Below are 23,012 nucleotides of genomic sequence, written 5' to 3' on the forward strand. Positions count from 1 at the left end.
GTACTTATTTCCATAGACACTGCCTAGCCTGCAAAGGTACAGAAGCCTCAGGACTTACACCACCAGCTTCAAATACAGTTATTACCCCTCAACCATCAGGCTCCTGAACCAAAGGGAATAACTTTATTCAACTTCACTTACTGAAACGTTTCTACAGCCCATGGGTTCACTTTCAAGGACGCTTCATTTCATGTCCTCGATACTTATTGCTTATTTATTTTTATTATTTTTTTTGTATTTGGACAGTTTGATGGGATTTGCACACTGGTTGAACACCCATGTTGGTATGGTCTTCCATTGATTCTATTATGGTTATTAATCTATTACGGATTTATTGACTATGCCCTCAGGAAAATGAATACTTATTCCTCAAATCTCTGTATCACCCATCCCTTTTCTTAGGCCAATGCTTGCTAGTTGTAGATTCCTCTGAAGGAAAGAATTCCTTACTGTCGACCTTACCTACATCTCTGGTGTTGCGACCAGAGATTATACAACAACCAGAATTTCACACAGTAATTTAGCTCTAGCCTAATACTCTATGTGCTTATACCATAACCTTCATGCTTTTATATCCTCTGTATGCTAATGATAGTGAGTATCCCTCATGCCTTCTTAACCACCTTCTCTACCTGTGTTGTTGACTTCAGGGATTCTTGCACATATACCCCAAGGGCCCTCTATTTCCTGGTAATTCTTTGGTTTTATCTGTATACCCAGTCCTTATTAGATTCCAAAAAAAACTACCTGCTACAATCACAGCCAGATTGTTAAGGGTGTGGAAGAGCAATAATTCAAGCCATTATGCTCCTGGTATATCACTGGTTGCAAGCTTTCAGTTACAAAAAACAACCTTCAGCCAATCCCATCTGCCTCCAGTGGCAAGCCAGTTACAGATCCAATGTGTCATATGGCCCTGGACCTCACGAGTTCTTACCTTGTAGCCAGTCTCCTATGTGGGATCTTGTCAAAGGACTTAGTGAAGCCTATGTAGTTTCTAGCAATTGCACCACCCTCATTGATACACTTAATTACCTTTGGAAAATTCATTCAAGTTAGTCAGACAAGGTCTTTGCTTAGCAAAGCTACCATTCATTAATTCTTGATCCTCCAAGTGCAGATTAATCCTGTCGCTCAGAGTACTTACCAAAGCTTTCTCTGCAAGTGATTTTGGACCCACTTTTCCTTATTCTTCCCCACCAGTTACATCTGGTGCCCTTCTTCACCCTCCTATTTATTTTTTTTTTAATCTTAATCTCTCATGATATCCAAAGTTACTTGAACCTGTTGGTCTTAACTTCCACCTTATGAGAACATCTGGCTTTGTACTTTCATTTTACTTTTGAATCATCCTACTAGTTCCATATCGACTTACCTGCAAGTTCATATTGAACTTGGTCTTCCCACGTTTCAGGCCCTTAATTTTTGATTCCCTTTCATGTGGTTGACCTTGTTGTATTTCAGAGACATTACTCTACAAAGTAAAGACAATAGTTTTATTTAAAAAGAATAATCACATTTTTGATCGAATGTAACAATATTGTCCTAACAAGAGACATTTAACATTGAGCCTACGATTAAGATACCTTATCCTCATCGATTGAGTCCAGATGTAAAAACATAGGTTATTACCTGCCTCCAGACCTATGCCAATGATTCTCCATTTCTGACAATGATGTTATTGATCAAGTTGACCTGTTCCTTGACTATTTTCTTTGTAATACATAAGCATCGTTTTCAGAGGAGATGTTCGAAGTTCTATCCAATCTTTGATATTCTACATTTTGGACAAAAATATTTAAAGTCTAATAGTTAAAGGAACAAAAACAGATGGTCTAACTGGCCTGAACTGAACATCATATGGTTTTGTATGTCAAATGTGTCTCCACATCTCCATCTCTACTGAAAGGGTTCAAGGCGAAAGATCCTCCAGATTGCGCAACAGTAAGTGGCTGGAAGCACAGATAGACAATTCACAAAGTTTCTGGACTTGGTTTTCCATTACCTGCAAATTGACATGGTTTTAACTATGAGTACAGATGCGCCTGACCTGCTGAGTTCCTCTAGCATTTTGTGTGTGTTGCTTTAGATTTCCAGCACCTGCAGACTTTCTCATGTTTATAATTTTCTACATTGTTAGAGTCCCTGTTCTAGACAGGCTGTCACAGAAGTCTAGTTAGTTTTGTAGTGCATCTTCAGTTGTAACATCAACAATGCAGTCTGTTGTATAATTGGTGTGCTTCTGGAATACCTCCCTACAGCTTCATTATATTATGGATTCTGGTTCTCTTGATACAACAAGCAATGTAGAACTGTTTTGTTGGTGCATTTTCTAATATCGCTCTTAAATAACCTGTTCAGAATTAGAATCGGGTTTATTATCACCGACTTCTGATGTGAAATTTGTTAACATAGCAGCAGCAATTCCATGCAGAGAGAGAAAAATAATAATAATGAACAAAATAAAACATAATAAATAAACAAGTAAATCAATTATGTATATTCAATAGATTTTTTCAATGTGCAAAAACATAAATACTGTATATTTAAAAAAATGAGGTAGTATCCAAAGCTTCAATGTCCATTTAGAAATCAGATGGCAGAGGGGAAGAAGGTGTTCCTGAATCACTGAGTGTGTGCGTATAGGCTTCTGTACCTCCTACATGATGATAAAACTGAGAAAAGGGCAGGCCCTGGGTGCTGGAGGTCTTTAATAATGGACGCTGCCTTTCTGAGACACAATTTCCTAAAGATGTCCTGGGTACTTTGTGGGGTAGTGCCCAAGATGGAGCTGACTAGATTTACAACCTTCTGCAGCTTCTTTCAGTCCTGTGCAGTAGTCCCTTCATACCAGACAGTGATGCAGCCTGTCAGAATGCTCTCCATGGTACAAATATAGAAGTTTTTGAGTGTATTTGTTAACATGCCAAATCTCTCCAGACTCCTAATAAAGTATAACTGCTGTCTTGCCTTCTTTATGACTACATCAGTATGTTGGGACCAGGTTAGATCCTCAGAAATAGTCTCCCTCCCTCACTCTCCCTATTCTGCCTATGGACCTGTGCAAAATCTACAACAATTCTAATTACATTTCAATGATGGCAGTTATTAAAACAGTTCATTGGTTACTAGTAAAACTAATTCATACATTTAAATGCTGCGAAATCCTTAGGCTGCAAACATTAATTGATGAACAGATGTACAGACAACAATCTGATAAATGCTTGGTAGCATCAGTTCAGAAAAGAAATATAAAACTTTCAATGAAATAATGCTTACTGTAATATTTTACTATTATCATTTTTGGCACATTAATAGATCATTGAGACAAAAATTTATGGCAACTTCCAAGGATGTTAATGAAGCAATGAACTGAAACATGAAATAACACTGTGGAGAAAAGGATTCTGCTCGTGTTGTTTGAATGTTACCATTGAGTGACCAGCACTGACTGGGGAAATTTCTGGAAGGTTGGAACATCAATGTTCAGTATTGCATGTGTCTACTGTTAGATGTATATAATTATATGAAGACACCTTTCTTCTCAGCATTTTCAAGTTCTCTCTAAAACGGGGTTGTCCAGACTAATAAAAAACACAAAATGCTGGCAGAACTCAGCCGGCCAGACAGCATCTATGGGAGGAGGTAGTGACGACGTTTCAGGCCGAAACCCTTCATCCTGATGCTGTCTGGCCTGCTGAGTTCTGCCAGCATTTTGTGTTTTTTATTTATTTCCAGCATCTGCAGATTCACTCGTGTTGTCCAGACTAAGGTCCTCAAGCCAACTTGTTTGGCCAACAGAAGGGCCTCAGATAATCCACAAAGCAGGTGGGAGGGCCAAGTGTTGTACTGGTGAATCTCTGTAGATGTGGGGATGAGAAGAGTGATTTCTGAAAATAGGTCAAAAGTGTGAGATAGTACGGGAATCCAGCAATTGATTAGCAGTCTAGGGTGAAGCACATAATTCATGGTGGAGAGGATTTTTTGTGGTGGGGAATGATATTTGTGTGGAATATCAGTAGTGACAGTAAGTTAAAGAAGGCGTATAACTGGAGGAAAATAGATGCCTTGTACACTCTCAGTGGTCCGTTTAGCTTGAAAACCATTAAATCTCAAATTACCGTATTTCAGAGTTGAAAATATTCCAGAAGTGGTGTGGCTCAGTGTCGTTGCAGTTTGCACCATTTACAAATTGCAGAAGACTTACTTGCACAGTAACAGCAGAAACCAAACCTGCATACTTAACCACCAGAAGCCCAAAATCAGCGTTCTGCAAGTTTATAGGAACAGCGCCATCTGCTGGCTCACAAGTCACATTTCACAGTTCATGCTCCATCCTTGTTTAGAAACCTATCATTGTTTTTACAACATTCGATATGGATACGAACAATACTGTAAGGATATGGCAATAATGAAGTTCACACCCAAAATATGAAGGATTAGTTGGCAATGGTAATCAAAGCTGGTCTTGCCAATGACACCTCTCCAATAACTGAACTTTAAAAAAATTAAATGTGCTATGCTCTTGTCACTGTGCATGGCTGCCAATCTCCATTGCTACAATATATTAACTTTTGCCTGTGGTCTTTTCTTTCTCCAAACCCAAGTTTTAGCTCAACACTATCGTGTGGTGTCAAATTGCTTCAGGACCAATTTTAATTAAAAGAAATTGGTATTATTTTGCACTTCTCAGGATGTGTGAAAATGTCTCAGTCTATAATGTTTTGGGCCCCTTATCTCAGCAAAGAGGTGCTGGCATTGGAGAGGGTCCTGGAGACATTCATGAGAATGATCTGAGGAATGAAAGGGTTAGCGTATGAGGAGTGACTAATGACTCCAGGCCTGTACTCATTGGAGTTTAGAAGAATAGGAGGGATGTCATTGAAACCTAGCAAATATTGAAAGGCCAAAATAAGGAGGATGTGGACAGGGTGTTTCCTTTAGTGGAGGAGTCTAGGACCAAAGGGCGCGGCCTGAGAATAGGGGGATATCCATTTAGAAAGGAAATGAGGAAAATTTTCATTAGCCAGACAGTGGTGAATCTGTGAAATTCACTGCCATGGACAGCTGTGCAGGCCAAGTTATTGGGTATATTTAAGGCGGAGTTTGAGGTTTGATATGCTCTTGACTAATCAGGCTGTCAAAGGTTATGGGGAGAAGGTGGGAGAATGGAGTTGAGAGGGATAATAAATTAACAATGATGGAATGGCAGAGCAGATTTGATGGGCTGAATGGCCGAATTCTGCTCCTAACTTCTATGGTGTTCTAAAGCTCTTTTGAATTTGAGTTATCGTGGTAAGATAGGAAAACGGAGAAGTCCAAGAAAACAAAGTGAGACCCCTAAGATAGATGCGGCAAAGAAGGAGAATTATTGATGTTGTTGTTCTGCCCATTTACAATTTGTTTAGGAATTTCATAACTGCTTGCTGTGATGTGGAAAATGTTGCAAGTTTGTTCATTTTATCTTGTATTTTCAATCATCAAGGTAACTTTTAAGCTAACAAAGGTTCTGAGATAACTTGTGCAGTTCTCCCCACCTCGGTTCACTCATGTGTTGTTTCCGCAATGAACATTCATTTTCCCACAGTACAGGTAGCTTTGTTTCCACTTCTTAGCTGGCTCCCATACTTCTTCCTACCACATCCTCCGGCAGATCAGCTTTGAGTTGTATTGGCTATCCACAGGGGATGCTTCATCCATTTTTAGCAGTTAATTCCCATCAAAACGTTAAGCAAATCAGAATCTGAGAAGGGTTATCTTTAATAACTTAGAAAAACAGGAAGATCCCATTCTAAATAACCTTAGTTTGTCTATGCAATTCTTTCCATCGCAGGTTACAGTTGGATAGACAAAGAAAGTTTATTTCAAAATATCTGGAGTGAACAGAAGACCACTGGGTCTGTAAATGCTGCCACCTGTCTATTTATGATTTTTCAGACCACGCACATATTAATCTGCTTACACACTGCAAAAGGACTTTAAGATTTGAAATATGACTGAAAAATCAAAATATAAAGCCACAGATGACAGAAATCTGAAATAAAATCAGAAAGTGTGACAGCAGGTCAGGCAGTACACATAGAAAGAGATATGGTGAAAGTTTCAGGTTCGCAAACTTTCATTAAAGCCTGGACATAAAATGTAAACTGTTTGTTTTTCTGTTGATGTTGCCTGATTTGTTCAATGTTTTCAACATTTCCTGTCTGGATATTCGAATGTAGCCTCCATATAATTCCTAAAATTGGTGTATACTCATTGTTGTGTTTAATGGCCACCTTCTGTTGTTGCCCAAATGGGAAGTCAAATACAATATTATGACGCCGGGACATGCTTCTTTTATTTAAATGGCAGCATTGGGGCACAGCAGGCCTTGCTGTAGCTTCAGCAACTTGAGCTCATTGTTACCTCCACTACTGAGTCTATGGAGTTTGCACATTACCCCAGCAACTGCTGATTTCCTCTCACATTCCAAAGGCTTGGTGTTATTAAGCTAATTGTCATTTCTGTAGGTGGGTGGCAGGAGAACTGGAGCAGAGACTTTGCATGTGAAAGAATACCTTACAAAACAAAGAAAAGCAAATAAAGAAATATTTAATGTTAGTTCAATTTCCAAAAAGGGGGGATTTACCACTTGAAAACATGTAACAAAAATGAAAATGATGCAAGTGCTCTTATTTAGAATTCATTTTCTGTGCTCTCTTTCTCATCCTTAACTCCATGAGATTACAGTACCTTTTGTTCAAAGTTTTTATGAATTAACCTTTCTTGGTCTTGTGAATTTACTGAATTTGGAGCTCACACTTTTCTCTTGTGAATGCTTAATTTGGAATCAGAATAGATTCAATATCATTCTGTCGGTTTCCAAATTTGATTTGTGCCACCTTAATTACCTGTAATGCTAAAAGAACCAATACCAATTAACCTAGTGATGCACCATCAATAACTCTTGGAGACTGGAAGAGAACGATAGGATTTTATTAACAGGAAAAAGGGAGCACTACATCCCGGAGACTGAGGGAGGAGCAGTGCCCCAATCGCCTTTATACCGGGGTCAGTGGGAGGAGCCACAGGAGCAGTCAGCAGAGGGGCTTGTCAAGGCAGGTCCAGACAGGTATACGTAGTTTACTACACCTAACACTGCTCTATCTTTCTAGAGCAATCCCCTCCCCTTTGATCCCATGAAGGACTTGCTGCATTGGATTTTTTTTGTACCTATATATTTATTGAACAGACTTCCGCTTCTTGCCCAAAGTTAACTTGTTTGTCCTTGATAAGTTTTCAAAATTGGAAATTGGGAGGAAACCAGAACACCATTATACATTCCGCAAGAATCAGGGAGAACAAGCAAACTCCACACAGACACCAATGGACATCAGGATTGAACCCTGTGGCACAGGTCCTATTATTGCACCAATTTGCTTTCTACTTCCAAGTCATAATTAAACACTTTCATTCAATTATTCTTTTAAATATGATTGAATGCAATGTTAAATCATGTGTTGAAATGATGATATAGGATTTGCTTGAGACTAACAGAAGATGGAATTTTAAAAAATACATCAACACAATTTTTGTATTTTAACAGAATGAGATCATACTATTACCATTTTAATGCCATAAGATTATTTGATAACATATTTGATTTATCATGGTGGCAAAAATTTAGTAACCATTGAAACAGCCTAATCAAATTCTTCCTGGTACCTTCAATGGCTAATGAGTAGGTCTAACCTTGGCACATACATCTGACCAACACGATGTCAAAAAGGCCACATTGCACTAGCAGGTGATGAGACCTATGAAGCAAAATCCCAAAACATGGCAACTGGACAGTGAAGAGAAGTAACACAGACACACGATGCTGGAGAAACTCAGCAGTGAAAGAAAGTGTAGATTTGACTTTTGATCATATTGTCTTCAATATGTCACGACTGCTATTTCCAATGGTCCATTTTAGAGAGGGGGATTTCAGAAATTTATTTGTTTGGAAAACTGACTGGTTGTATGGATGGATGGATGTTTTTTATTGGAAGTGGTGATCTTCAATCCCATTTTTGCAATAGATCAGTGATGAACAACTCCATCCCCACAGTTTTGTGTGTGAGTGTGTGCATGTATTTACTTAAGCATTTGTATGCAGAATGTTGGTTTTGGGTATTAACTTCTATTTAGTTATCCAGTGCTAAAGCTATGAAATCCATTGTCAGTGGAAGCATGGAATATCACCTTTGAACAGAAGTCTTGTGCTACTGATACTCATTCTTCAGCTGGCCAGACTCAATTAATTGCTTATGATTTGAGTTAAGCCTCTCATGAAGATTTAAACAGTACAAGAGCCATTTTGCAGGTATTGGGCAGAGTTTAGCATGAGCCAGATGTGACAAATCCATCTTGGTATTTTTTCTTGTATTACCCTGAAAAATGCAAGAGTCATATCTTACTTTTTATTCCTTAAACTTGTCAAATGCATGATGGACGTACAAACAAAATGCTAATATACAACCAATTACCCAAAGTGTTTGTGCCTCCCTCCTCATCTAATTGTGACAAGACAAAGTGCTATTTTTTTCTAACTTGACTATTTTTCAGTATCTCTGTTGCTTTGCTGAATGTATAACCTCTTGTACATATTTATATAAGCAAAATGTTCCGTCTTGCCCACAAAGTGAAACTCATAAATTCATATTCCTTTATTTTCAATTACTTTTCATATCACCATTAATACAACACTAAGTTGAATAACCTCCCTGAAATCTTCCTATTTTGGCACAGTTGTGACATGTAAGGACATCAACCCATGTATTGGTAAGTTATCAGTGAAAAAAATAAATGAATCATAGAAAATTTATAACACACAAAGCCTTTTGGCCAATTAGCCCAATTGAAAAGTACCAACTAGGTGGGGTAGACAGGAAGATAAATTTGCTCTTGTGCACTTTGTTTATAATTTGTGAATAACAAAGGTTTAGGGTTACCATGACTATTGTTTAAATATTATAATCAAGAATACAAACATTTCTGCTATAGATTATTATAAAAACATAACATTTACATGATTTGGAATGCAATCACAGTCAGGACTAAATCATGAAATCTTACAATGTAAGCAATAAAATACCCACCCTTGAAATAATAAGGACATCAACTCGTGCATTGGTAAATTATCAGAAAAAATTACCAACCCACCTAATACCAGCACCATCACCCTGGCTTAGATGGTGGGTTGCTTGCTGAATACTCTTTCCCCATAAAACTAAACTTTCAAATTCCATCTTTTAAATACAATCTGATATTTAACAATCTCTCTAAAAATCCTCCTTGATTTGATGAAACTGTCATGGTTAACTAGTATTAATCATTTTGAGTTAGCATCTAGGACCAGGAAAGAGTAGGATGCATGCTACCCTGAGGCTCCTGTACCTTCCTCCTGATGGCAGTAGTGAGACGAGAGCATGACCTGGGTACAACTTCAGATAGTTTTCAGAAGATGCCTTCCTTCAAAGAGCAGAGATTCCCTTCCTTCAGCACTGATACTGCCATCACCCGCATCTCCTCCATTCCCCAAACACTACTGCTCACCTCATCTTCCTGCCACCTTAACAGGGACAGAGTTCCATTTGTCCTCACCCTGATGGTAGATGCTCCTTTCTTACAAACAATACTCTCTGTGTTTACCCGTGATGAACTGGGCCCTGTCCACTACTTTGTGTAGGATTGACCACTCAAGAGCAGACCGGGCTGTGAAGCAGCCAGTTAATCTACTCTCCTCCATCCCATCTCGTCCTCACTACAGTCATCTTGGGGGCAGGGCATAGTGAGAGTGAGGTTCCAGGCAAGCAGGAAAGAAATGACTGGGAGGGCCCCTCTCCCCATCAGCCAGGCAGGGTCTTGGTGCCTGTGGCTGAGGTTTGGTGATGAGGCAATGGTATATGTGTATAACGTGCCAGCATCAGATCTACTTTGCCCTGGATACATTGAGCTTGCTCCAAGTTGCAGTATACTGTACATATCACACCAGTGCAGAGTGTTCTTCACATTCCTAACTTTTATTTTACAGATGGTCAAAGTGTTTTGGAAAGTCAGGAGGTGAGTCACTCAACACAGGATATCCTGATATGAACCTGCTGAGTAGATGCAGTAATTATGCTTCTGGTTCAATTAAAATTCTGCTAAATGTAGATTCTGAAATGTGCATGACAAAGGAAATTTTGGTGACAGGAAAGTAGTTAGACTGTTATTGTCTGATGTTTATGTGTCATGAATTTTAATTGTCACTAGCCAATAGTGTCCAGGTCCAGTAACACATGGACAATATCTGTAAGAGGAAACATACTGATTGTACCATCAGCAAACATGAACATTTTTGACACACTGAGCAAAGCTCTGAGCAGTATTGATTCTGACTGTGGTAACAATTTGGTGTAATTTAGCCTGAATTCCCCACTTTCCAGCTGCCACCACGATACTCACTGTTCTCACTGTAAAATTCCCCTTTGCATTTGTGACCCGGCCTCACTGTTAATCATTACACTCAGCATTTCATGAAAAGTAAGAAGACATTGAACAAGGGTGAACTTAATTGTAAATCATTGTAAAATTTTAATAGTTAAATGTCCACTTTATTGAAGTTCCTTTTCTTTGTAGTTCTCATTGGTAACGTTGGTGTTATTTTGTAAGATTACAAAGTTCTAAGGAAATGTAGAGGAGGCTTGAACCAAAAGCAGAGCAGCGGAGATGATTCAGCAGTAAATAATACCTTTCATAATAGACTATAAAACTACAAGCTACATCGGAGTGGGGGGCACAAAGCATGAGAGAATAGAAGCTAAACAAGGCAGATGACAAGGTAAACTTTAGACTGGGAGATGCCTGCTTGTGCATGCTGGAAGGTGTCAGTAGGAGCAGGCCTGATGAAAGGTCAGCCAGATCACAACCATATGTTCATTAAGTTGGTGGCATCAAGGGGATAAGAGGAGTTTTTCACAAGGTTGGTGTAGTGGAGCTATCGAGATATATAGAGTGGAAGCAGGGCCCTAGGCCCCATTTGATTATGTTGATTATCTCCCTGTGCTACTCCCATTTTTCTGCATTTGACTGATATCCCCCTCCACATTTCCAATCCATGTATCTGTCTAAATTTCTTTTATACATTGTAATTGTACCCACCTTTACCATTTCCTGTGGCAGCACATCTGACATACCTATCACCCTCTGTTGTCGCTCAAGTCCCTTTTAAATCTTTCCTCTCTTAAATCGATGCCATCTAGTTTAGGGGACCCCCCTACCCTGTAAAAATATACAGGGATTATTTAGCTCATCTATTCTACTCATGATTTTAACCACATTAACCTCCTCTCTGGGAGAAAATGCCTAGCTTATCCACACAGTCCACATAACTCAAGCCCACCAGTCCCAGTAACATCCTTGTGAAATTTATTTCTATAGCCTTTCCAGTGCAGTGACATCCTTCTTATAGTTAGGTGTTCAGAATTAAACTGATGTGCTTCGAGCGATTGGTCACAGAGCACATCAATACCTACCTGAGGAAACTTCAGTCTTACAATGTCATTCATGGATATTAAAACCATGGATACAGACACCATTCCTGGCTATCAGTGTATTCATGAAAAGGAAGAGGGATAACCCCAGGAATTATAGACCAGTGAGTCTTACACCGGTGGTTGGCATACTATTGGAGAATATTTTTAGAGACAGAACTTACGAGCATTAAGAGAAGTGGAGTCTGATTAGGGATAGTCAGCAAGGCCTTGTGACGGAGCAAGTTGTACCTCAGAGGCCTGATTCAATTCTTTGAGGACGTGCCAAAACAAATTAATGAAGGTAGAGCAGTGGATGTGATGTATATGGATTTTAGTAAGGCATTTGTCAAGGTTCCGCATGATCGGCTCATTCAGAAAGTCAAGAGGCATGGGATACAGATGATTTTCACTCTGTGGATTCAGAATTGTCTTGCCCACAGAAGGCAGAGGATGGAGCATATTCTGGCTGGAGGTCAGAGACCAGAGGAGTTCTACAGGGCTCTGATATGGGAAACAGCAAATAGAGTTCATTCCACAAAAGTGTTAAGTGGAAGGTCCAACTGGATGGCAGAATACAGGGTTAGCGACTGGTTTCTTAGCAGTGTGGAGGAAGCAATGGTATAGATCCCTCAAAGTTGTTGTGGCTTAGAACTCAATCCCACAACTAATGAAGCCTATTACGCCAAATGCCTTTTTGACAATTCTATCAAGTTGATAGGGTGGTTAAGCTTCTTACATTGGCTATGTAGAACTGTCCCTGTTTCAAGTCTTCCCTGGTAATTCTCCCCAACTCTTCCTCATCTTCATTGATGACAGTATTGGTGCTGCTTCATACACCCATGCTGAGTTCATCAATTTCATCAACTTTGCTTCTAACTTCCATTCTGCCCTTAAATTCATTTTATCCATTTATGACACCTCCCTTCCCTTTCTCAATCTCTCTGTCTTCATCCCTGGAGACAAACTGTCAACCATCATCTTATATGAACCTACCAATTCCCACAGTTATCTTGACTATAGCTCTTCCCACCCTGTCTCTTGTGAAAATGCTCTTCCCTGTTCTCAGTTCCTTCGTCTCTGCTGCATCTGTTCCAAGGAAGCAGCTTTCCTCTCCTTCAGAGCAGGTTTTCCCTTCCTCCACCATAGATGCTGGCCTCTCCTGCATTTCATCCATTTCCTGAACGTCCATGCTCACCCACCTTCCTGTTGCTGTAACAGTGATAGAGTTCCTCTTGTCCTTTCCTACCACTCCATGAGCCTCATAAAGGAGTACTCCCAAAGAATGAATGATAGTTAAATGCTAGAACCCCAAAGCACTCCTCCAGCCCCCCTCCTTCCTGCATGCAAATGGCAGCAAGCAACAATTCCCCCTCCCCCTACCAGCAAAAAAAAAGCATCGGCACCCACCACCGAGCACTAAGTGTGCAGCATAGACACAGACTTACAGTTACCCCAAAGACTGCTCGTTCACCCAGTATTCGACATACCACAGGCACTCTCTCTCTCTCTTTCTCCCTAATAAGGAAGAGGTGTCTCTGTTTCACAGTGAGAGGAGAGGCATAACAAACAACTTGCTGGTTTACAATGTTAAAAGTCCCATTGCTTTGCTTTTTCCAAGCTTTGTGCCCAAAGGTCTCAGGTCTCAGAGCACACACCCAGAGATCTCCCAACTCCCAAGACACACTGATACCAACCTTCAATCCACCCATCTCCAGAACCCCCGAGATCTCAGACCCCCGAAAGCAAGCTAAGCTCTTAGGCTGCATCCTTGGCATGTCAAATAACAGCCAGTCATGAAACTCCGAGAGCAGGTCCCATTGCTGCAAAGAACCGTAGTCAGCGTGTAACTCCAGGTCAGGGTCTTCAAAAGAACCCTGAAAGAGAAAAATAGAGATATTAAAGATGGAAATATAATTGTTTCTGAAGATGCAAGCAAAGGAGTTGCCGTTTAGCACCATCATGACTAAGGTCCACCTGGTTCAGTGATGGAATGGTGTATAGACTGAAGTGATTCTAACTGTGGGGACAAAGACTGGGAGAGGATAGGAAAGCGATCTGACCCAGGCAAGACAGTGACCAGTGGAGGGGGAAGAAGACTAAGGAAAGATAAGGACTGGGGAAATTAGGGGATGTCTGTGGAAAATTGCTTATGTTCATCTGTGTGGGTGGGTAGAGTACCACAGCAAACTAAAATGGAATTCTTCAGGCCCTGGATGTGTATCTCCCATGTGTTCCATGACACCTAATACTTCCTCCTTCTACTACCTACTGACCTGCTCCAGAATATTCATCTTTCTCTTCCTAAACTCTCTGTCCACCATGTCTTTCTCCTCGGTGAATACTGCCCCATACATAACATTTCCCCTTTGGTCCCGAAAAGTGGCCCCTCATTTCTTGGCTAACTTCTTGCTACTGAAAGGCTCATAGAATGTCTCGGGATATTCCTTAATTTTACCTGTCAAGAATATTTACCAGTTTATTTACAAATTTATTTCATGGCTGCTCTTTGCCCTCCTACTTTATTTGTTAAATTCTCTCCTACACATTCTATATTGCCCAAGGAAACTTCCCTCATTGCAGTTGTCTATACCTGTCACATGCTTCCTTCATTTTTTTCTCTCTCCTTCCCCTCTTCACACAGCTGCAGACCCTCTCCACTGTTTGCCACTATTCTCCTTGCTCGTAAAAGCCTAACCCTAACCCTGGCTTTCCACCCTACCACCACCCAGTTCCCCATCCCCACTGTCCCAACTCAATAATCACCAGCCCTCCCTCCATCAACTTTGTCTACACTTCTCGATGCCTCAGTAAAACAACCAACATAATCAAAGACACCACTCACCCTGGAGTTCCCTCTTCTCCCTCCTCTCATTGGGCAGAAGATACAAAATCCTGAAAGCATGAACCACCAGGCTCAAGGACAGCTCCTATCCCACTGCTACAAGACCACTGAACAGTCCCGTACTACAAGTAGATGGACGCTTGACCTCACACTCTATCTCCTTATGGCCTTGCACCTTATTATCTTCCTGAATTACACTTTCTGCGTAAAACACTTTGTTTTGCCTTCTGTTATTGTTTTCCCTTGTATTACCTCAATGCATTAATCTGATAAATGATCTGTATTGATGACATGTAAAACAAAGTTATTCATTGTACCTTGGTACATTTAACAATAATAAATCAATTTATCAATTTACACCCCACAATGAGACTCCCAGTTGACTGCCAACAACCCGCCCACACTACATCCCCTCCTGCCTCCTGTTTCTGAACCAGTACAACCCAAGCCACCCATTGTCCCAAGGAGTCTCATCTCATCCAGCAAGGAGGCAGAGGGTGATAGTGAAGGGCTGCTATTCAGATTGGAGCCACGTGCTGTGTGCAACAGGGATCAGATCTGGGTTCTCTGTGCTTTGTCGTCTATATTAATGATTTGGATGAGAATTTATATGACACCGTTATTGAGCTTGCAGATGACACTAAGCAAAGGTGTGGTGGAATGGTGAAGAGGGTTATTTAAAATTACAATGATATCTAGATCAAATGGAAAAGTGGAATAAGAGATGGGAATTTAACTGGGTCAAGTGAGATGTTGCACGTTGATCAGTTAAATCAGGGCAGGATTTGAACAGTAAATAGCGGAGCCTTGTGGACTGCTATAGAACAGAGAGACCTAGGGGTACAGGTACAAAATTAGCTGAAAGTAGAGACATACTGTAGGTCACCAGAGTGGTGACAAAAGCATTTGGCACAGTTGTCTTCATCAGTCAGAGTACTGAGAAGAGTTGGTACATGTACTAGATATCGATGAGACCTCATTTTGAAGGCCAATGCCCAGCTATAGGAAGGATATTATTCAACTGACAATGGTCAGGAAGAACGAACAATGGTGTTACCAGGACTGGAATGATTGAGTTGTAAAGAGAGCCTGGACGGGCTGGTTGGTAATCTTACAGGTGTACAAGATCACGGGGACTAATGATAAGGTGACTGATGGCAGACTTTTTTCCGGGAAAGGGGAGTCTAAAATTAAAGGGCATAAACGTAAGCTGAGTGGGGGAAATCTAAAGGGGACATGAGGAGGGACATTTTTATGGGGACGAGTTCGGTTGGCACGGACCAGTTGGGACATCGGGCCTGTTTCCGTGCTGTATGGATCGTCTCCGCAATCCTCGATCGCGCTCACATCCCGTATCAGGCTCTTCCCGGTCTCTAGATCCCAGTTTCCTAGCAATCTTCTCAGCAGCGCCATCTCTCCCACCAGTGACCAAACACACGCTGATCCATGGAGTATCGGGTGTAACAGTCAATGTGGATCCCGTATCTTTTACTGCCAGTGACCTGAATGTTGCACAACACCGGGGACCCATTCACACTCCAATACAGTCTGTCCTCGTATGCTGGGTGACGGTCTGAGATGTGTTCGTTCCCCGCGAGAGAAGGACTGCAGTAAGCGGGGTTAGTAACTGAACTGTCACTAAACGTGGATCTTCACACTGAGTATCCACAGGGAAATGAGCTGCTTTTCCAATGACGCTATCGATCAACGTATCGGGTCGGTCTGGCAGTGTTGGGAAATGGAGCGCTGGAATGGAAAACAATTACACTTTTATTAAATGCATTAATGGTAATATTTATGAATAGCAGTTAGCTTAACAATTCCCGAAGTGTCTTACCCGAAAACACCGCAATCATCCACAGATAAAGTGAATGTGTTTCGTATACTGCATGTCTATACCTTGCGGTCTTGCTGTGCTTGCGGCGGTGGATCCGAAACGTAATTGATCTGCAGAACGAAATAAAATTTTTGAGAAATTACATTCTTACCAAATGGAAAGTTACTTAATTCTTACTTCTTAATTCTTAATTGTTCTTAATTCTGCGTTATAGAACGTGTTATCTTCTAATTGAGAAGCATTATTGAGCGGTGAGATTTACAGCACCGTAAAAAATTAAGGTAAATAGTAACGGAGCTACAGGACTCCTCAACTGATCTTAGTTTTTTTAAAGCGTTTTTCAGCACAAGGAAATTTCACTGTCACTTTTGTGGCCTTTTCTTAAAAAAATGATTGCAGCGATTCGGAATTTTGTTCATCGATTTGAGTAAATGCAGCAACATTTCCATAAAGAGCTGGACCGCGGGTCTGAGAGTCTGCAGCGGAACAGTGTGGGCCGCTTTACTTGTGTTCACACCTAACAGCGACGACCGTTACTCTGTCACTTTAACTGCGATCGTTTCCGGGATGTTTGACAGCTTTTACGGGTCTATTCGGTTCTTGGGAAGGAAGTCGCAATACGAGGCTTTAAACCACGGGTGAGAATGACGCTCTGGGCTCGTATCACCCGCTCGCTTTTCACCGGCCGAGAGGAACTTGGTTAAAGCAGGAGGCCTGTGGCCGAGACTCGAGGGGACTTGCCGCAGAGACGGCCGGGTGGAGTAAAGCAGGTGACTCCGGGCGGGGCACAGGTGCACTCCAGACAGGCGTCCAGCTTCCACCTTATCAACGCACGGGCGCCATCTCCAACAGTAACCTCCAGTTTTGAGGATAGCAAGCTATCCTACAATTTCTGAGCGCAACGTTCCACACATTACAAGTAGAAAGAAATTCGATTTACTTTTCTGACTTCTTCGCCTACTTTTGCATGTACTCCAATAAATTTCAGGGGAAAAATTGTAACATTGCATCTATTCGACTGGGTCAGTGCATCTGTACAACGTTATTGCCCTAACGGGAGCAACCTCCGAGTGCGGGGCTTAACGCACGCTCTCTACTCTATGCCCGGAAATGCAACATTTGTCATTAATTATGCAACTCTTTAAAGAGCCAGCACATTACAGCTCCGACCAGTTTTCATCGGAGTGTATTTGCGAACTGAATTCTCGTAATTCTGCTCATGCTGAAGTTTTAAATGAAGCAGTGAAATATTTATACGGCAACCCGGCGACCAGCGTTGAACTAGTAGGAACAGAGAAAACACTGGACTCTGACGCAGAATCAGGTTTAATATCATTGACAAATGTCGTGAAGTTTGGGGTTTTGCGGCTGCAGTACAGCGCACTACATTAACAATTACTAGGTTACAATAAGAAATATATCAAAATAAGTAATGCAAAGAGAGAGGAAAATTGTGATGAAGTGTTCATGGACTGCTCAGAAAGCTGACGGCGGATGGAGATAAGCTGTTCCTTAAACGTCGAGTGTAGGTCCTCAAGCTCCTGTACCTCCTTCCTGATGGATAAACGAGGAGAGGGCGCTTCATTGAAACCGGCTGCCGCCGCCTTGAAGCATCTCCTTTTGAAGATGTCCTCGACGGTGGGGAGGGTTGGAAGGGCTCTCCAGTGATGCATGGGGAGAGCAGATCGCACCTTCCATCAGATCCAGCAGGACTTGTTGGAAGAAATTGGCCTCCGTCCACACACGTCAAGCTGCTGCCTGTTCTTGGTGAAAGCCCGTAAAGACTATAGTCCTGACAGTAGGAGGATCTTGACCTATTTAAGTCACCACACTACAGAGTGGGACTTTTCCACAGAACGAAATTCAATGAAAAGGTGTACACGTATGCATGTACATGATAAGATTGTACATATTGATTTCCACATCATTTTCAAAGCTTGATTGTCCATATTGTCTTTATGGGCAAGTTGTCTTTAAGCCTTACTTTATTAGTTATGTTAATTGTAGGGATCATCTGTACAAATTTAACATTTATGTACCTAGAAGTTAAAGTTATTTGTTGTCTTTTTAATGCTATGGATAAGTTTATCAACTCACTTTCTCATATAAACTGAATTTCTCGCTATGAGGGACTCTGATTGTTGAAAGAAAGATCACAATTCAGTTCGCTAGGTTTTATTTTCATTTTAATCAGTACTAATGGTGCTTCTACATTTCATTTCATATTTTATAGTTTACAAGCAGAGCATGCTAGCAAGGAGAGGCTAATGATAGGGCAAGATTGCAGTCAACAGCATGAGTTGTAATGTAAAAGGCAGACAAAATTAAAAGGGCGAATACAGGACAGAAGGTGTTATATTTCAATGTGTAGATGAACTTGTGGCACAGTTGCAGATTGGCATCTATGACGTTGTGGGCATCACTGAATCATAAGACCTTAATAAACAGGTGCAGAATTGTGCCATCTGGCACTTTGAATCTGCTCCACCATTTCATCATGGCTGGACTATTTTTAATCTTCTCCTCAAACCCAGTTCCCGGCCTTCTCCCCGGAACCTTTGATGCCGTGTCCAATCAAGAACTTATCAATCTCTGCCTTAAATACACCCAACGACATGACCTCACAGCTGCATGAGTCAACGTTCCAAAAATTCACCACTCTTTGGCTACAGAAATCTCTCCACATCTCTGTTTTGAAAGGGCGCCCCTCTATCTTGAGGCTGTGCCCTCTTGTCCTAGACTCTCCCACCATGGGAATAATCCTTTCCACATCTACTCTGTTGAGGCCTTTCAACATTCGAAAGGTTTCAACAAAATCCCCCCCTCATCCTTCTGAATTCCAGTGAGTGCAGACCCAGAGCCATCAAACCTTCCTGGAATGATAAACCTTTCATTCCTGGAATCATCCTTGTGAACCTCCTGTGGACCCTCTCCAATGCCAGCACATCTTTTCTAAGATGAGGGGCCTAAAACTGTTCACAGTACTCAAGGTGAGGCCTCACCAGTGCCTTATAAAGCTTCAGCATCACATCCTTGCTTTTGTATTTTAGACCTCTTGAAATGAATGCTAACATGGCATTTGCCTTCCTCACCACCAACTCAACCTCCAAGTTAACCTTCAGTGTGTTCTGCACAAGGACTTCCAAGTTCCTCTGCATCTCAGATTCCTGGATTTTCTCTCTGTTTAGAAAATAGTTCACACATTTATTTCTACTACCGAAGTGCATGAGCATGCATTTTCCAACATTCTATTTCATTTGCCACTTTCTTGCCCATTCTCCTAATTTCTCCAAGTCCATCTACATCCTAATTTTTTCCTCAACACTACCTGCCCCTGCACCAATCTCTGTATCATCTGCAGAATTGGCAACAAAGCCATTTATTCCATCATGTAAATCATTTATGTACAGCATAAAAAGTAATGCCACCACGATGAGGAAGTGGAGGGATGGGTTAGCAAGTTTGCTGATGACACAAAGGTTGGGGGTGTTGTAGACATTGTGGAGGTCTGTCAGAGTTTACAGTGGGATGTTAATAGGATGCAAAACTGGGCTGAGAAGTGGCAGATGGAGTTCAACCCAGATAAGTCTGAAGTGGTTCATTTTGGTAGGTCAAATATGATGGCAGAATATAGTATTAATGGTAAGACTCTTGGCAGTGTGGAGGATCAGAGGGATCTTGGGGTCTGAATCCATCGGACACTCAAAGCAGCTGTGCAGGTTGACTCTGTGGTTAAGAAGACATACAATGCATTGGCCTTCATCAAACATGGAATTGAATTTAGGAACCAAGAGGTGATGTTGCAGCTATATAGAACCCTGGTCAGACCCCACTTGCAGTACTGTGCACAGTTCTGGTCGCCTCACTACAGGAAGGATGTGGACGTCACAGAAAGGGTGCAGAGGAGATTTACAAGGATGTTGCCTGGATTAGGGAGCATGTCTTATGAGAATAGGTTGAGTGAACTCGGCCTTTTCTCCTTGGAGTGACCGAGGATGAGGGGTGACCTGATAGAGGTGTATAAGATGATGAGAGGCATTGATCATGTAGATAGTCAGAGGCTTTTTCCCAGGACTGAAATGTTTGCCACAAGAGGACACAGGTTTAAGGTGCTGGGGAGTAGGTACAGAGGAGATATCAGGGGTAAGCTTTTTACTCAGAGAATGATGAGTGCATGGAATGGGCTGCCAGCAACGGTGGTGGAGAAGGATACAATAGGGTCTTTTAAGAAACTTTCGGATAGGTACATGGAGCTTAGGAAAATAGAGGGCCATGGGTAAGCTTAGTAATTTCTAAGGTTGGGACATGTTCAGCACAACATTGTGGGCCGCAGAGCCTGTATTGTGCTATAGTTTTCTATACTATGTTTCTATGATCTCTAACATTACCTCTTTCAAAACCCAAGGTGCAGTTCCTCTGATCCAGGTGACTTAAGTACCTGCACCCACTTCTCTTCCTTCACACTCTACAACATCAGGCACACTGCTAGTGTCTTCCACAGTGAAGAGTGATGCAAAATACTCATTTAGTTCATCAGTCATCTCCTTGTCTCCCGATATTATTTCTCCTGCCTCATTTTCTAGTGGTCCTAAATCCACTCTCATTTCTCTTTTATTTTTAACATACTTGCAAAAAACTTTTACTATTCACTTTGATATTATTTACGAGCTTGCTTTCATATTTCATCTTTTCCCTTCTAGTGATTTTTTTGAGTTGCTCTCTGTAAGTTTTTAAAACGTTCCCAATCCTCTATCTTGCTGTATAACCATATAACAATTACAGCACTGAATCAGGCCATCTCGGCCCTTCTAGTCCATGCCACAAGATCATAGACCATAAGACAAAGGAACAGAATTCGGCCATTCGGCCCATCGTGTCTGCTCCGCCATTTCTTCATGAGTTGATCCAATCTCCCCTTTATTCCTATTCCCCCGCCTTCTCACCATAATCTTTGATGCCCTGGCTACTCAGACACCTATCAATCTCTGCCTTAAATACACCCAATGACTTGGCCTCCACTGCCGCCCGTGGCAACAAATTCCACAGATTCACCACCCTCTGGCTAAAACAATTTTTTCGCTTCTCTGTTCTGAATGGGCACCCTGCAATCCTCAAGTCATGTCCTCTCATACTAGACTCCCCCACCATGGGAAACAACTTTGCCACATCCACTCTGTCCATGCCTTTCAACATTCAAAATGTTTCTATGAGGTCCCCCCTCATTCTTCTGAACTCCAAGGAGTACAGTCCAAGAGCGGTCAAACGTTCCTCATATGTTAAACCTCTCATTTCCGGAATTATTCTAGTGTATTTTCTCTGAACCCTCTCCAATGTCAGCACATCCTTTCTTAAATAAGGAGCACAAAACTGCACACAATACTCCAAGTGAGGTCTTACCGGTGCCTTATAGAGCCTCAACATCACATCCCTGCTCCTATACTCTATTCCTCTAGAAATGAATGCCAACATTGCATTCGCCTTCTTCACCACCGACTCAACCTGGAGGTTAACCAAAGGGTATCCTGCACGAGGACTCCCAAGTCCCATTGCATCTCAGAACTTTGAATTCTCTCCCTATTTAAATAATAGTCTGCTCGTTTATTTCTTCTACCAAAGTGCATGACTGTACAATTTCCAACATTGTAATTCATTTGCCACTTCTTTGCCTATTCCCCCAATCTATCCAAGTCTCTATGGAGACTCTCTGTTTCCTCAATACTACTGGCCCCTCCACCTATCTTTGTATCATCAGCAAACTTAGCCACAAAGCCATCTATTCCATAATCCAAATCATTGATATACAACGTAAAAACAAGCAGCCCCATCACGGACCCCTGTGGAACACCACTGGTAACCGGCAGCCAACCAGAATGGGATCCAAAGTAAGCCGAACACCTACTCTCACCTAGTCCCACCTAACTGCACTCAGCCCATAACCCTCCATTCTTTTCCGGTCCAGATACCTATCCATTTTTTTTTTAAATTGAACCTGCCTCTACCACTTCTACTGGGAGCTTGTTCCACACAGCTACCACTCTCTGAGTAAAGAAGTTCCCCCTCGTGTTACTCTTAAACTTTTGCCCCTTATCTCTCAACTCACGTCCTCTTGTTTGAATCTCCCCTACTCTCAATGGAATAAGCCTATCCACGTCAACTCTATCTATCCCCCTCATAATTTTAAATACCTCTATCAAGTCTCCCCTCAACCTTCCACACTCCAAAGAATAAAGACCTAACTTGTTCAACCTTTCTCTGTAACTGAGGTGCTGAAACCCAGGTAACATTCTAGTAAATCTCCTCTGTACTCTCTCTATTCTGTTGACATCTTTCCTATAATTCAGTGACCAGAACTGTACACAATACTCCAAATTTGGCCTCACCAATGCCTTGTACAATTTTAACATTACATCCCAACTCCTATACTCAATGCTCTGATTTATAAAGGCCAGCATACCAACAGCTTTCTTCACCACCCTATCCACATGATATTCCACCTTCAGGGAACTATGCACCATTATTCCTAGATCACTCTGTTCTACTGCATTCCTCAATGCCCTACCAGTTACCACATATGTCCTATTTTGATTAGTCCTACCAAAATTTAGCACCTCATATTTAACAGCATATGCCATCTTTCAGCCCACTCTGCTAACTGGCCTAAATCTTTCTGCAAGCTTTGAAAACCTACTTCATTATCCACAAGGCCACCTATCTTAGTATCATCTGCATACTTACTAATCCAATTTACCACCCCATCATCCAGATCATTAATGTATTTGACAAACAACATTGG

This window comes from Hypanus sabinus, chromosome 2 (assembly GCF_030144855.1).
Source record: "Hypanus sabinus isolate sHypSab1 chromosome 2, sHypSab1.hap1, whole genome shotgun sequence".
In the NCBI taxonomy this organism is placed as follows: domain Eukaryota; kingdom Metazoa; phylum Chordata; class Chondrichthyes; order Myliobatiformes; family Dasyatidae; genus Hypanus; species Hypanus sabinus.